At 44.4% G+C, this 16767-nt stretch overlaps 1 long non-coding RNA gene across 2 annotated transcripts in view; it reads right to left on the bottom strand.

Moving 5' to 3' along the window:
- LOC144289806 (uncharacterized) overlaps positions 1 to 16767 on the bottom strand; it is a 128883-nt gene that overhangs the window by 96369 nt on the left and 15747 nt on the right. The window lies entirely within an intron of this gene.

The following is a 16767-nucleotide window of genomic DNA, read 5'->3' as shown; positions in this document are numbered from 1 at the left end:
TAGACCGTGAGCTCTACTCTTAAGACAAAGGTGCCATCTTGAAATGTTACTGTTCATTGTAGGTGAGATTATGGATACAAATCTGTCTTGATATTTCTTGGCTGCAAGGAAAAAAACCCATTATATCACACACACACACACACACACACACACACACACACACACAGGAAAAAGGTAAGGACTGTATGCATCACAGGGGGATATAATGAAATGAAAGATCAGAGAATTCAATTAATGTGCACAAAATACTGGAAGCAGTAACAGAAAGATTTTTTAAAAATTTTTTAAAGATTTTTTTTGTTTATTTGAGAGAGAGAGAGAGCACAAGCAGGGGGAAGCTGCAGAGGGAGGAGAAGCAAACTCCCCACTGAGCAGGGAGCCCAATGTGGGGCTCCATCCCAGGACCCTGAGACCATGACCTGAGCCGAAGGCAGACACTTAACCGACGGAGCCACTCAGGTGCCCCAAGGCCAATATTTTGTGCTTAGTTTCTCTTAAATGAATTGATTTCTTGGTCTCTGCATCTGTCTACAATGTGGTCATTTTTCTGCATTCTCTCCTTCCCTCCCTCCTACCCATACTCCTTCATTCTCATTTCTAGCCTTATCTCTACCTTCCTTTTTATCTCTATCTCTTGACCAGTTCTTTCTGCTTCTTGGCACAAGAACAAACACAATGTCCCCATTGCTAATTTCACCTCTCTCTTTAAATGCTTAACAGACACTCAGTGGCAGCTCAGAAACCCAATTCCTATCCCCAAGAGAGAGAATCTGATTGTCTGCATTTTAGTAGGGACTCCTGATCTACTTGTCTGCATTCAGAGAAGCAAATCGCACACCCACTCAGCAGGGACTGTGGGAACTGAGTCTTTACAAAGTATATGGGCAGGTTCTGAAAGAAAGAAGGGAGGAGCTGGAAAAGAAATGATTGACGGGAAATTAACAACCATCTCTAATACAAAATCTGTAACTGGGACTGGAAGGTAATGTTATTTGCTTCTCAGGTATGGGTTCAGTAAAAGTGTCTTGATGGAATAATCTCATTTATTATTCTTAGTGAAATCTTTCTTGCATTGTCACTATATAAAAGGAGCTAACCTGAGCCTCCCTGGGAAGTTTTCCTGTGATTAAATAGAGATAAAATATTCCTATCCAAGAGCTTGCAATTTGGTGAGTGTGACAGAAACATACCCAGTCCTAGAACCCCTAATTTTCTTTATTCTAGTGTCTAAAAATGGGTCCAAGTATGAGATCAGGAATTGTGCTTTAAATAGTCTCTTTGTAAGAAAGGGGGAAAAGGGCTGGAAGAAAACCAACAGGAATGCTGCTCATCAGCTGACCTTCAGCATCAGTAGAGCTAATGAGTGCTCCTGGGGAGACCAGTCTGCTGAACCCAGAAAGGTGGTCCAGCCCATGGACAGGGCGAGACTGTCTCGCAGAGATTTCAGGCCTGGAATATTTATTGTGCCAGTCTTCTTTCCTTCAATTCCAGTCTAGGCCACATGGATTCTCATCTCTCTTTGATCCTTTGGGGGGTACAATTGTGCATAATCTAATTCTGGAGGGGCCACCGCATGAAGTGGGTCTAGGCATTTCTTCCCCTCCAGCCCACTTGATGAAAACCGTGCATTCTTGTTACAAGGTCTTCAATACATTATCCACAACTCTGAGTGTGAAGAAAGCAAACATACTGATGTTTTTTCATACCTGCTTGCTGACAAAATAGGAACTCTACCTACAGAGAGGCTCTTTGTGGTCTGGATTTCCCCCACTTTGTGTGAGTGTTCAGACTGTGCAGTTGGGAGGGCTCTGACCCTGGAGAGATCACCGACCCAGAAAAGTGGGCCAGAGAGAGGACCTGGGCCCTGGTCCAAGCCCCGTCACCAAGAGCTGTATGGCTCTGAGAAAGTCCTCCACCTTTTGTGAGTGTGCCTCATGCTTTCTTCAAATACAAATTTGGGATCAGAATGAGACCAGGTTTCCTAAAGACATTACTGTGGGACTCAGAGAAGCACACGAGTACTTCAGGTACGTGCCAGCCCCTACACACACATCTTGCTCTACTTTGTGTGATTCCAGACAAACTGTTATCATCATTACTATTAAGAGCTGCCCCTGATAGAGCATCTACTGCCCCCAGATACTGTCATATGATCTTTTACCTAATCCCTAAAACAGCTGTGAGATACTGGTGGTGTCACCTCCATCTCACACAGGAGAATGAAACCGAAGAGGTCTAGCGAGTTACTTCGGGTTGCATCAGTAAGTGGCAGATAAAACCCAGAACTCCGCCCACGCCTGTTTTGTGCCGTGGTCTGGCTCCTCCGTATGATAACGTGAGTGGACGTAAAACCAACAACGAAGAGCTTCTGCACTATCGAGGATCACACCCAATTACCGCAAACTCCCCTCCGAGGGAAGAGGAAGAGGAAGCGGCCACAGCTGCAGCGCACAGCTCCAGAACCCAAAAGGATTCTGCAAGAGCTAAAGCAGAGAAGCAGTAACAATAAGACATGCTTTTCCTTGCCTCTCCATGTCATTTAGGTTTAATTTTCTAGGCAATTCTTCCTTTGCAGGGAGGCATCGGAACTTTTGCACCCATGCAGACTGTAGCCCATGGTCTTCCTTGAATAAAGTGCAAATGGCAGGCAGGAGGCCAGGGGAGGAGAGGAGGGTTTCTTCCTGACAGTGGCACAGTGGCTTTTGCGGACAGGCTGATGCACGGTCACAACCACGAGTCTCCCTCCCAGCTTGCTGCCCCAGATTCTCTCTGGGTCTGAGTCTCTCTTACTTAGTAAAGGAGGGCCCTGTGGCCAGATGTGCCCTAAAGTTCCTTCCCATTCTGATACTCTTTTGTGCAAACCGAGAGTTCTTAAAAAAGATTATAACAAGGTGCCAGCGAGCAAATGGACAAATTTTAATTATTTAAAAATCTGTCTCTTGGGATCCCTGGGTGGCGCAGTGGTTTGGCGCCTGCCTTTGGCCCAGGGCGCGATCCTGGAGACCCGGGATCGAATCCCACGTCAGGCTCCCAGTGCATGGAGCCTGCTTCTCCCTCTGCCTGTGTCTCTGCCTCTCTCTCTCTCTCTGCGTGACTATCATAAATAAATAAAAAATTAAAAAAAATTGTTTAAAAATCTGTCTCTTTTGCTCCTCTTTGCTAGCTTTTGACTTTGGCCATCTATGGCAAAGCCCAATAGATAGAGGGCTAAATGTCAGTAAGCCAAAGATGTCCTAGAGGGGAAAAAAAGAGAGAGAGAGGAGGAAAAGCAGCAGATGATTTCTCCATGTTCTTTTTAGGTTAACAGCAGGTAAATATACTTTATACATGTTTTCTTTTTCAACAAAGATTTTATTTATTTATTCATGAGAGACACAGAGAGATAGAGAGGCAGAGACATAGGCAGAGGGAGAAGCAGGCTCCTTGCAGGGAGCCTGATGTGGGACTCAATCCCAGGACCCCGGAATCATACCCTGAGCTGAAGGAAGACGCTCACCACTGAGCCACCCAGGTGTCCCTATACATGTTTTATAAGTGCCACATAAAACCACAATTCAGTGGCCATTTACTGGCCTATCAGATCTTTAAAAGCAGGAGCCCTGACTATCTTGTATAGCATCCTGAACACCCAGAACAGCCCCTAGAATATAGAAGCTACTGGTGAATATTGAATGAACAAATATATGAATTAATGAGTCCTTCTCAAATGGAAGAAGTGCAAAGGGGAACATGAAGATATTTGCTTAGATGTGGGTCAATGTCATATTGGGGAAAAAAACCACAATGTGGTTTAATGTTAGATAGGCAAGCTGGGTCTTATTACAAAGACTGTACTCATTTTAAAAATCGGTGAGAATGAAGATTTAGTCAGTTTAAGATGGCTCTCACTCTACTTTAGCTCAGAACCAGCAAATAAGCAGTGTGGAGAATATTCTTAAGATCAAAGCCACAGTGATATGTGCTCATTGTTTAGGGGCCAGTGAAGCCCACAGAGAGTGGACAATCCATGAGGACAGAGGAGCCCAGCACCTGGAACTAACTGCCAGCTGTGATTATCTGGAAGCAGAGCCACATGGTCATCCTTCTGTGTCTTACTGATTTTTGGACCTCAGCCAGCCCAGCCATTTTTTTCACGGCACGTGTTTATTTATTAGATAAAACCATTTCAAAATTCAATGATTTATCTTTATATTCAAAATAACTGCACCAGCTTCATCTGCTCCTCACTGCAGTATTTTGTCCTTCTTTACCTTTAAGGGTATACTTTGACCTCAAACAGATTGGAACCCTGCAGTGAGACAGGTTAATCCTGGGAAATTTGTGGACCCTTCACCAGGAGAGACAGAGGCCTCAGTGTCAGGCCAAGGGCTTATCTGGCTGCAAGGATGCTGTATCTCTACCAGCCTGTAAACTCCCTGTTTTCTAAAAATCTCTTTTTTTGAAAAAAGGAAGCTGTAGGTACTGGGGGCTTCTGGAGGACTTCATGAAAATCAATAATGAAATTAAAAGTGGGGAAAGGAGAACCACAAGGAGGTTTCTAAAGGATCTTCAATTTCTCTGACACTTTGATTCCCTCTGAAATGCATGCGTGGAATAGTGAAGACACTAAATTGCATAGTAATGTGGCTCCCGGCTCATGAGCCCTTCCTGCTAGATTTCCCTCCACCAGCCCCCTTCTTTGAGATCAGGATGGGAAGAGAGGTGCAGAATGAAAATCATTTGTAATCTCTGGGGTGACCATGTGTGAGTGAACTGGGCTTTCTTGACTCTTTGAATCCTTTTTAAATTAAGGTAGAGAGGGGTAATTGGGCTGAGAGAGGCGGGAGGCTTCTGTCTATGCCCTGAGGCCACAAACAAAACCAACTCTGATCTTCATTTCAACTGTTCTGAGTGATTTGGGGCTGATGCTAAAAGCTCTGGAAGAGGATGTCATCATAGAAATCCCATCAGTTTTTCCTGGAGAGCAGCTCAGCCTAAAAACCAAGATGCTTATTCATGTGTGCATCCTTGGGACAGCTGATTGTTTGCACTCGAGTGCTGGCATGCCCACACCAGATGTTCACAACTAGCACCTGTTCTGAATGGTCTGTGCTCATGCTGCATGGGCTAATAATTTTTTTAAAGACTTATTCATTTAATTGAGAGAGAGAGAGAAAGAGCAGGGGGAGGGGCAGAGGGAGAGAGAGAATCCTGAAGCAGACTCCCCACTGAGCACAGAGCTGGTACTCAGGGCTCGTTCCCAGGACCCTGAGATCATGACCTGAGCCAAAAATCAAGAATCTGCCACTTAACTCAGCCACCCAGGCGCCCCCAGGTTAAATATTTTGAATGTCATTCTGTAGCAGGGAATGCTGATGCCCAGCCCATACCTTCTCAGCACACCTGAGTTCACCTGTAACCCCAGTAGACTATTTCCAGCCCACTGACAACTTTCTACCTCAGGTACACGTGTCTCTCTTTCCTGGGGCCCTGGGAGCTTGCTCTATAGCAGACAGAGGAACCCAGGGCATGCAGGAGAATTCAAACCCCAGGGGCAACTCAGTCAGTGGTGGGGCAAAGTCCATGGCTACATCCTCCAGCCTTCTCACCCTATGATTATGAGACAAGTCCAACAGAAGGACCCCAGCAAAATTGAGCCAGAGTTACCTACCCCTTAGTCAGCTACCCCTTAACACATCTTTATCATCCTTGCTCCTTGCCTTAATTCACTTTCCTAATTTCCTCAGTTCTGCTCCCTAGAATTGCCTGTCTATAAGCTTCCTGAACCTGAATCCTTGTCTCAGGGTCTGCTCTGGGGAGGAATCCAAACTGAGAAAACCCCTCCCCTAATTCCTAGCACTGAAAAACACTATTTTGCATACCATAAGCTTTCAAGAAGTACTTGTGGACGTCTTGGGAAATCTGCTGAGTGGTAATTCTAGGCATTCCATGGAATCCTTTAGGAGATGATTCACAATTGGAGATCATGAAATAGAGAAGATAAAATAGACCCTTCCTTCCAAGAAGAGGAGCAGCACATATGGGAAAGCAGGAACATGTGTGGGACATGTGGGACATGCAGGGAAAGGCTATCATTCTGTGTGCCTGAGCCTCAAGAAGAATGGTGGCCAATGAGACAAGAAATAGGTCTCTAACAATTCTCCCTTCCGTTGACTCATTTTCTTTGAGTTACGGCAGTAAAAGAAAGATTTCAATATAAAATTGAGCTCAGCTTCAAGTTAAACAGAAAAGAGAGACTTTACTCCAGAATATTATAATAATTCTGAAGGACTATTAATGTCTACATAGCACTCTTTGAGGGTTTCTTATCTAGATCAAAGGTCAGCAAACATTGTCTTTAAAGGGTCAAATAATAAATATTATCCGTCTCGCATGCCACCCAGTTTTTGTGGGTTTTTTTTGCCACCCAGTTTTTAACACAACAGTTCAGTTCTGTTGTATCATGAAAGCAGCCATAGACAATACGCGAATGAATGGCAGTGGCTGTGTTCCAATAAAACTTTATTTGCAAATTCAGGCATTGGGCCAGAGTTGGGCTGTGAACTATAGTTTGCTGACCCCTTGTCTAGATGATCATTCCTCCGGCTCCGCCCAGTTCTGTAATTCTCAGATATGTTTGTGGTTGCTCTAGACAGCAGACAGGTCTGGCTGACTGATCTTAGCAAAGCCTTTGCTTCTCCTCCCCATGTGGATCCACAGTAAATGTGTTCCAGATCAAGGTGCCCAGTCTCTCTGGAACCCATCCCAGCCAGCCATTTGCAACAGCTCTTCATCCTATTTTGCCCACAGTCTCTCTGTGAAGGAAGAGCAACTGAACCTAAATTTAATTATTCTGCTGGGGAAATAAAAATAGTGTTACCCTGAGGCTGCCTGATGCCAAGAATTTTCCGTGTCATGGGAAGAGAAAAATAAATAGCGACTTGAAATAAACAAGTCCTACCCACACCTCATCAGGGGCCTAGAGAGGTGTGAAGACTGGAGGAAGCAGCAGCCAGGGTCGATGGCAAGACCCCACCATACCTCATCTTTGCACTTGAAGACATAAAGTCAACAGTTCCTTCTGATACACCCATTTAGCCTGCACTTACTGACCATCTAATGAATGCCAGGCATCGTTCCTGCATTCACTAAACACCTATCAAATGTCCATTTTGTGCTAGGCAGGACCAGCAGTATAATTCATGGGGCTCAGTGCAAAATAGAAACGCAGGACTCCCTGTTCAACAATCAGTAAGAATTTCAAAATGGTGACAGTAGAGGATTACACGGAGTGGGGGGTCCTTCTTAGAGCCGTGCAGCTGCATTAGTTATACACCCACGGAGCCGACATTGGTGCTTGATGTTGACATTACAAAGATACATATGGTATTACAGAGATGACTCCCGTCCTCACCCTAGAGAAGCTGACTATCTAAGAAGGGAGAGAGATGTGAGTAATAACAGACCTATCAGTGCTGCCCCCCACCTCTTTTAATTGCTTCATCATTTTTGTCCATGCCAGACCCCAGTGAATGTCTGTATTCACAAGCCAGCATCCACATCCCTCTCTCAGCATCTAACAACAGGTGCCAGAGCCACTTTGCCTGTGAGCTCAGAGAACTAGAGGTCCCTCACCAGTGACTGACTGGCGTGGGAGTCCATCTAGACCGCTACTTGCCCCTGACGGAATCAATTCTAAGGGCAGATGTGCACAGAGCCTGGGCCTCCCCTGCAGCACTGAGTCATACCCTAGCTTGGCTAGGCTTCCTTCCTTCTTCCCACCTCCCTACCAGTTCTTCCCGAGGTCAACTTGACACAAATATCATTTCAGGATCTGGTTTCAGAGAGCCCAACCTAAGCATGAGCATAGAAGTCATGGGGGCGTAAGGTGCAAAATGAGGAGTGCCATGGTAGAAGTTCTGAGAAGGTAGTGGACATGTTCAGGGATGAGGAAGAGGCTTCCAGCTGGAGGGCAGTGAGCGGCACAGGTGGGAGGATTCTTGCATGAGTTGGCATTTGTGTTGGATCTTGATTCATGGATCTAATTTTGAAAAGGCTGAGATGAGTGGTGGAAGTAGGGAGGGCATTGCAATTGCACCTCTTCTCTGTTTATCCCTCTGGGTCTTCTCAGCACTCTTTTCTACCCTGCTCTTGTCCAAGAAGGCTGACCTGCACGGGTTGCATCTACATGTGCCTTTGCCTCTGGCTTCTGGTTGGCTGAGGCCTGTGACCTTGTAGGTGATAGGAGGGTGGAAAAGCCTGGGCTGGACAGCCTCCTCCACAAAGCTGCTTTTTCTGTATCTGGTCACTTTTCCATCTCTTGCTCCTTCTGGCTGGAGGTGGTGATGGAAGGCTGTAAGTACTGCACCACCTCATGCTGGTTTCCCTAAATGCTGTGCACATCTATGTGCATAGTTTCTTTTTTAATGCTTCTCAGCTACCCAGTTTGAGTGTACCGTGTGGACTGTGCTGGGACCCTGGCTAACACAGCTCTGCAGGGGAGGAGGACAATGCAGGAGACGGGAAGAGCTCAACCAAAGGCCCAGAAGCCAGGCCTGAAGATGCTAAGAGAAAAATGCACAGAGAGCGCGTGGAGCACGGAGTAGGACCTACACCACAAGGGTAGATTAAAGACAGAATGTGGACAGCCACGGTATGTCTGAACAGAGCTGTGATATGATGGAAGATATACCTGAGGGTGGGATACCTGATACAAGTGAGAAGGAGAAACTGGAAATGAGCTGAAGGATTTGGAGCCTACTTCTGGGATCTAGCCAGAGACAGGTTAAAATGCAGGCCAGCTGGACAAGGCACTATTGGAAATGCGGTAAGATGTTGAAAGCCAGCTCCGCACCTTGAAGTCTTTGTAAAGGCTGTTCCTATTGCCTGGTGCACCCCTCCACCTTCACCTGGCTGATCTCTTCTCAACTTCTCCAACATTATTTCTCCTGGGCAGCATTTGCTGGCCCTCCCTTCTGGATTGCCTGTGGTCCCCTTGTTAACATCCTTGTGTAATGCTTGTTCCTACCTTTCTCGCTGCCCCTCTGTGCCATAAACTCTGTGAGGGCAGAGGCCTGTCTGTCCTGCTCATCACTGCAGAGTCCAGTCTAGTCCCTTAGTACCCTGTGGATATATAATGGTGGGGGGATAAAAGAAAAAAACACCTGGAAGGAAACAGCAGCCTCTGAATGCTACTGTTAGAGAAGGAGCTTGACCTTGAATTTCTAGTATCTGTTTGGGTCGAATCATTCATCCATCTTCCTGTGATATTTCTCATTTAGTTTTTATTTAGTTCTACAGAGGGATTTGAAAGTCCCATTTGAGAGAGTAATTGATAGAGTCACATTTCTTCTGAGGAAGTTGGAATCTCTGAGCTGTTTGTACTCTTGGCACAAAGGAGGATGCTGACAGGAGGATGCAGTTGGGGGGGAAAAAGGAAATTATGAGAAGCATTTGCAAAGTAAACATCATTAAGAGGAGGGAATGATGAAGCTAAAATAAATGTTTCCTGTGGAAGCCTACCTTGTATTACAAATCATGAAGGAGCTTGATTGGACAGCCTGTTGGTGACAAATAGCCTGCAATTCATTTCTTTCTCCGCTGACTATTGGCCACCACGCTGCATGATTCATGTAAGCGCTATTTAACTACCACTCTCTCCATGCTGAGAGAAGATGAGGCAGGGGTCTCTGCAGAGAAACAGCTGCTTTTTGGAACCAGTTCCTCTACACGTTATCCCCGAATGTACGTGCTGTTGTACTCATCAAGGCCCTCACATGACATGCCTAACACACCCCAAGAAGGTAATTGTGGAGATATTGACAAAGGGACCATTTACAAAGGCGGGCCCGAGCGAGAGAAACCAGGGAGGGTTTCTACAGCATCTGAACTTAGTGACAGTGGGAACTGCCAGTACCACTTCTAAAGCAGATGGAAATATCTGCAATTTGCATGTGAGAAAACTGGAGTTGACCCTCCTCACCGGGTGGTCTAAGTGAGGCTCCAAGAAAACATAAGTGATGACATTTGGAAAAATGAAATTCTCTGAACATATCCCTGTCCTTTTCCATTCCCATCTCCTTGCTTCTACCTTCTGTTTGTTGCTCTTCAAACAAGGCACACTTTCATGCCTCTGTGGGTTTAAACAGAGGCCCCTTCAGGGTACCTGGGTGGTTCAGTTGGCTGAGTGTCTGCCTTGAGCTTGGGTCATGATCCTAGAGTCCTGGGATCAAGCCCCGAATTGGGCTCCCAGCTCAGTGGAGAGCCTGCTTCTCCTTCTACCTCTGCCGCTCCCCCTGCTTGTGCTGTCTCTCTCTCTCTGTCTGTCTCTCTCTCTGTGTCAAATAAATAAAATATTTTTAAAAATAAAATAAAATGAAGAGGGGCCCCTTCATTCTAGAAGCTTTCATTGGCATCCTTTCCACCATTCTCAGAACATACACCCATTGTCTTTGCTTACCTAGTGTCCATTCCCCCTTTTCATGACCATAACTCAGTTTCCCCTAGGAAAGTGGACTATATGGTCTATCAGTACCAGGTAGGATTAGCATACTCCCAGAATCTGCAGGGAGGCCCACAAGCACCATGAATGGTTCAGGGATGGGCATGCATCCAACTCAGGCCAAACAGTGCTGAAAATGTTGCCATTACTCTTTAGAAAAAAGACTTCTCTTCCAGCAAGAGTTCTTAAGCCAGTGGGATGTAACCTGGAGAGAGTTGCTTGAAAGTGAAAGCAGCATACAGGAGCCAGAGCTGAGAGACGCAGAGAGATGGATTCATGGCAACCTGGCACGAGCACCTGACTCCAGCCTTGCTGGAGGGCTGCAATCCATGAAGCCAGGGTCCTCCTGTCCCTCTCAGTGGTGTGAACCAGTAAGCCACTCGTCTAGCCCCAGCCCATAGCAGCTAGCTTTCACTATGTGCAGTTCTGCTCTTCCAGAGTTTCACTGCTCCGAGTCCATCCCTCCTGTACTATCATTTACTCTGTGTGACCTGCCTTTTTCATCTGTCTCCCTTGCTGAACTTTGGGTTCTTCTTTGCCCAGGGTCTGACACAAATTTATAAGTGATTAATAAATGTGGAGAGAAAGCGACGCAAAGAGTCAAGTTTCCAGAATAAGGTAGCTCAGTATGCCCAGCTTTTTAATAGCAGTAATGACCCTCATCACTGACAACAATGGTGGTGATGGCTACCATATACAAAGCACTACTTGACCACTTTATCAACTTTATCCCGTTAGATCATCAGAACCACCACAGCAAGGACTTATATTAAACCATGTTGCCTATAAGAAAGCAGAGGCTCAGAGATTTCAAATAACTTGTCCAGGGGTGGGGAGGCAGCTGGAAGTGGTAGATACAAGACTCCTGCTGAACTCAACCTCCAAAGTCCATGTCCTTGTCCACCATGTGAACAGGCCCTAAGCCTTCTCTTTTACTGCTCTATTTACCTAAAGGAAACCTTCTATCTTGACTTGCCACTCTTGACTTGGCCTCACTTGAACTCTGTTAGATCCAAGAAACAGGACTAGCCTTATTTGCCTATCCTCCCTTCGCATGCCGGGCCAGGCCCTTGACAGACCACGTGACTCCCACCAGGCTGGGCCCAGAAGCATCTTCTCCAGTTCAGAAGCACCTCTGGGGCTGAGAAATATAGTAGCACTTGGATCACAGAGTTCAGATTCAAAACTTCAGGGAGGGTCAAAAGCATGACTGCAAACTGCTATAGCTCCATCCCTCAAATACCCAGGCCTTCTGTGGGGCCTAGAAGCAATCTAAACAACATTTGAGCTTATGGGCTTTGAAATCAAACCCACCTGAATGTGAATTCTGGGTCTATCACAGCCTTTTTAGCCTAGGGCAAATCACATTGATTTTCTCAGCCTCGATTTTCTCATTGGGAAAATGGGAACACCTGCCTCAGAGAAATGTTGAGAGAGGATAGAGAGAAATAACATGAATGTCATAAACTAATAATATCTGGTGCGTGACCAATGCTTCAGTGATGGAATTTTGAAATCCATCACTGAAATTACTGAAATCAAAATTTTCAGTAATTTTGATTATTATCAAAATCTCACCCTTTCTGGGTAACTGAGAGATAAAAAGCTTCCAGAGGCCATGTTGGGGGTGGGGGAAGGGAAGTCCCTCAGAACTCCACACCTACTACCTATCATTCCAGACACACACATTTATTTGTCTGTAGCTCTTCACAGATGTCTCCTTCTCCAGGAAATCCTTCAATCCCCCTTCCCCCAGCAGTGCTAAGTTGCCAGATTTAGCAGATAAAAATATAGGACAACCTCCCAGGAAAGAAAAGCCCAAAACCAAATGTTGTCACTCGTAAATTCTACCAAACCTCCAAAGAAGAATTAATGCCCTTTCTCAAAACCAAAGATGAGGGAACTTTGCAAACCCATATCATGAGGCCAGCATCACTCTGATAGGAAAGCCAGACAAAGATACCACAAGGAAAGAATACTGCAGGCCATTTCCCTGATGAATATAGAGATAAAAACACTAGCAAAACACTAGCAAACCAAATCCAGTAGCCCATTAAGAGGATCAGACGCTACAACCAAGTGGGATTTATCCGTAGGATACAAGGATGGTTCAGCGTATGAAAATCTATTCATGTGATGATGCGCCGCATTAACAGAATGAAGGCTAAAAATCACATGATCATCTCAATAGACACAGAGAAAGCATTAAATACAATTCAACACTCTCTTATGATGAAAAACTCCCAACAAACCAGGAATAGAGGGAAATTACCTCAAAATCATAAAGGCTGTATATGACAAGTCCACAGTTAATATTCTCAATGGTGAAAGCTGAAAGCTCTTCTCCCGACATCGGAGACCAGACAAGGACGCCCACTCTCAGCACTTCTGTTCAACAAGCACTGCAAGTCCTATGGCTGTGACCAAAAGGGACTGTCATTAGCTTTTGTGCTTTGTTCTCCAGGAGGGTGGCCAACCCCACAGTAGCTGTGAAGCTGCCCTTTACTTTGAAAGGTCACATCTGTGTGCAGCCTACGCCTAAAAGCCCTTCCACGTCCCACTTGAGGGGCAGGGAGGGAAAAACACCTCCTGTTTCATTTAACTTTCCGACCTTGCATTTTCACTTTTGCCGTATGTTAGCTCCCCGCCTCCCTTCCAGGCTCATGTCTATGGCTCCCAAGATTAAAGGTCTGATGTGAACCAAAATAACTGTTTCTCCCTGTCTTTGGAAGTGCTGTCAGGAGGGAAAGAGAACCAGAAGAGGGGGGAGAGTGCCATTTGGATGCTTGACTTAGGCAGCAGTCTGGTTGATGGTGGCTATGGGTTCTTTCCTAATATTTTTATGGCTTTTGTGGAAAACGTGTGTGTGTGTTCATTACTTTTAAAATTCAAGCAAAACAGAAAAGCACAGAAAGTACATTGACAACCATCCCAAAGGTCACCATTCAGAAGTAAAGAGCATTGCTAGGATTTGGAGATTAAGAGTCTAGGGAAACTGAAAGGAACCAGGGCTCTTAGGAGAATTTCAGGATGGGGCTGAGGAAGGCAGGAGACGAACCTGCCTAGAACATCTTCTTGTGCCAGAAAGAAAGAAGTGCTCACCATAATAATGGAGGAATTTCATGAGGACACAGGAACTTGCTATGGCCAAATCTAGGACAATTTAGGCACCAAGATAATTAAGGCTAGTAATGAGTTATAAGCAACTGGCAGTAGAAATGCATGAGTACATAATGCAAATAGACAGATAATTAGTAATCAATAGGGAAAATGCTTAGAGAAGAATTCCCAGCGCTAACAAACAAATAACAAAGAAATGCTGGAGTTGGGAAATCTTCACAGATGGCTGATGGATTGAAAGATATAAATATGCTAACTATACAGTGAAGACACTGAACAACACCTTGACCTAGTGATCAAAATTAATATCACCAGTGAAGGGCAGATGGACATCATGTGCCTCCAGGTATGACACTGGACGCAACATCACGTCCATAGTCTTCTGGTCAGAAATGCACAACCTGAATCCAATCATAAGGAATACAAGGCTGACTCAAAATGATGAATATCCTGTTTTTAAAGGAGGCACACCATATCCTTCAAAAATTTCAATGTCACAAAAGGCTGTGAAAATTCCAAGTTAAAGGAGAAGAAAGAATGGTGAAATGCAATGCCCGATCTTAGCCTGGATTCCATATTGAGGGAGAGTAATCTAAAGTGTATTAAATGTATTAAAATGGATCAATTGGCAAAATGGAATTTGGGTGACAGAGTAAGCAAAAGTCTGCCAAGGTCAAATTTCTTGAAAGTTTAACTTCACTATGGTTTTTGGGAGAGATAGTCTTTTTAGGGAATATTCAGTGAAGTATTTAGGGAGAAAGGGGCATAAAATATGCAATTTATTCTCTAACAGTTCTGAAAAATATCATACACCAAGTACCAAAGCAATTGCAGTAAAATGTTAACAGCTAGCAAATCTGGGTATAGGGGACATAAGACTTCTGTCTTATGTCTGTGTGCTGTTCTGGAAACCATTTCTGTAAGGTTAAAATTATATCCAAATACAAAGTTAAAAACATTTTAGTTTTTTTAATATTTTATTTATTCATTCATGAGAGACACAGAGAGAGAGGCAGAGACACAGGCAGAGGGAGAAGCAGGCTCTATGCAGGGAGCGCGATATGGGACTCGATCCCGGGACTCCAGGATCAGGCCCTGGGCGGAAGGCAGGCGCTAAACCGGTGAGCCACTCAGGGATCCCCTAAAAACATTTTAAAGAGTACAGGAGGAACATATCAAAGACCAAAAATGTGATTGGAGAGATGACCTTTCATTGATTGACACACCCCCTCTTCCATCCATTCATTCCATGAACATTCACTAAATGATTTTTTTTTAAGTTTTTTTGTTTTTTTATTTATTTATGATAGTCACACAGAGAGAGAGAGAGAGAGAGAGAGGCAGAGACATAGGCAGAGGGAGAAGCAGGCTCCATGCACCGGGAGCCCGACGTGGGATTCGATCCCGGGTCTCCAGGATCGCGCCCCGGGCCAAAGGCAGGCGCTAAACCGCTGCGCCACCCAGGGATCCCCACTAAATGATTATATTGAAAGATGTCCTACTGCCTGGCACTAGTGCCACAAATACAATAAGATAGAGTCCTGTCTTCAAGGAGCTTATTTTAGTGACAAGGAAGGAAAGCCATCCAAAATTGATTAGATTTGGTGATGTCTAGAGACATTTTTGGTTAATAACTCAGGAGAGAGGGATCCCTGGGTGGCTCAGCGGTTTGGTGCCTGCCTTCAGCCCAGGGCGTGATCCTAGAGTCCTGGGATCGAGTCCCACATCAGGCTTCCGGCATGGAGCCTGCTTCTCCCTCTGCCTGTGTCTCTGTCTCTCATGAATAAATAAAAAATAATCTTAAAAAAAAAATAACTCAGGGGAGAAAGAGCTACTGATATTTAGTGGGTAAAGTCCAGGGATTCTGTTAAACATCCTACAGTGCACAAATCAAAGAATTTCCTAGCCCCAAATATCAAGAGTACAGACCCTGAGAAACCCCGAAATAGTCCAAAAACTTGGAGCTGTTCAATTGGAGAGGAAGGATGGAAAAGACAAGAATAGGAGGAAGGGCAGATCAGTTGGGATTAGGTTCAAGTACAAGAAGAGAAAACCCAAAATAAAGATGACTTAAACAAGATCACTGTATATTTTTCTAGAAAGCACCCTGTTGAGAAATCCAGGGCTGACACGACAGCTCTACAATCATCAGGAAGCCAGAGTCTGTCTTGTTGATCTGCCATTGGCCCCATGTGTTCTTTTCATCATCCAAGTTGGTAACTTGAGCTCCAACCATCCTATCCTCATTCCCACCAGCAGGAAGGAGAAAGTCATGCCCCTCCCTTGAATGACTATCCCGGGAGCCATGCTCAAGACATCTGCTTGCATCCATCAGACAGAACTTATCACATGGCCACACTGAATTGCAAAGGATGTTGTAATGCAATAGAGATTGCAGGAACTGATGAGCCCAATTAAAGATCGGGGCGTTCTATCACTAAAGCACTGGGATGAATGGGTGCTGGGTGACAGCTCCCACAAGACTGGGGCAGATGCACAAACTAGGTATTTGCTTTGGGAGTTTTTGTCTTTTTACTCACCTAGCTATTTTTCTAATATCCTTCCATTATACTTGATGTTTGTAACTGTTGAAGCAACAAGCACCATTTTGTAAAACTGCAGATTACATAATAACCAAAGAACAAGCCTCTTCAGGAAAAGGTGACAGGGAGGACTTGCATCGTTCCCAAGCAGGAAATTGCACACTCACTAGGAGTGTGAAAATTGTACAGAAATCTGTGCATGGGAAAACCACAAAATTCCTATAGGACCCACACAACTCCCCAGATAAGACAAGGAAGCAAGGATGCCAAATTAAAACCAACAACTAAAACATCAGGATGAGAGATATGTTTTTATATATGATATTAATTTATGTATATATTAGTATATAAATATTGTGGTTTATATATTAATAAAATTAATTAATATATAAATTAAAATGTATGTTCATAAATATGTAAAAATATATACACACATATGTGTGTACATTATACTTCCTCCTATATTTTCTCTCCATATATACATATATATGGAGAGAATATATATGTATCAAAGAAATCAAAATATATATATATTTTTTCAATCAAATGTTTGAGCTAATAGCAGCTTTTAACAAAACCTATCCCAATTTGTTTAGGGTTGTTTTATATATATCTTGTCACACT

Source organism: Canis aureus, chromosome 19 (assembly GCF_053574225.1).
Source record: "Canis aureus isolate CA01 chromosome 19, VMU_Caureus_v.1.0, whole genome shotgun sequence".
Classification (NCBI taxonomy): domain Eukaryota; kingdom Metazoa; phylum Chordata; class Mammalia; order Carnivora; family Canidae; genus Canis; species Canis aureus.
The sequence above is the reverse complement of the archived record's forward strand: the minus strand, read 5'-3'. Positions and strand labels throughout refer to the sequence as shown.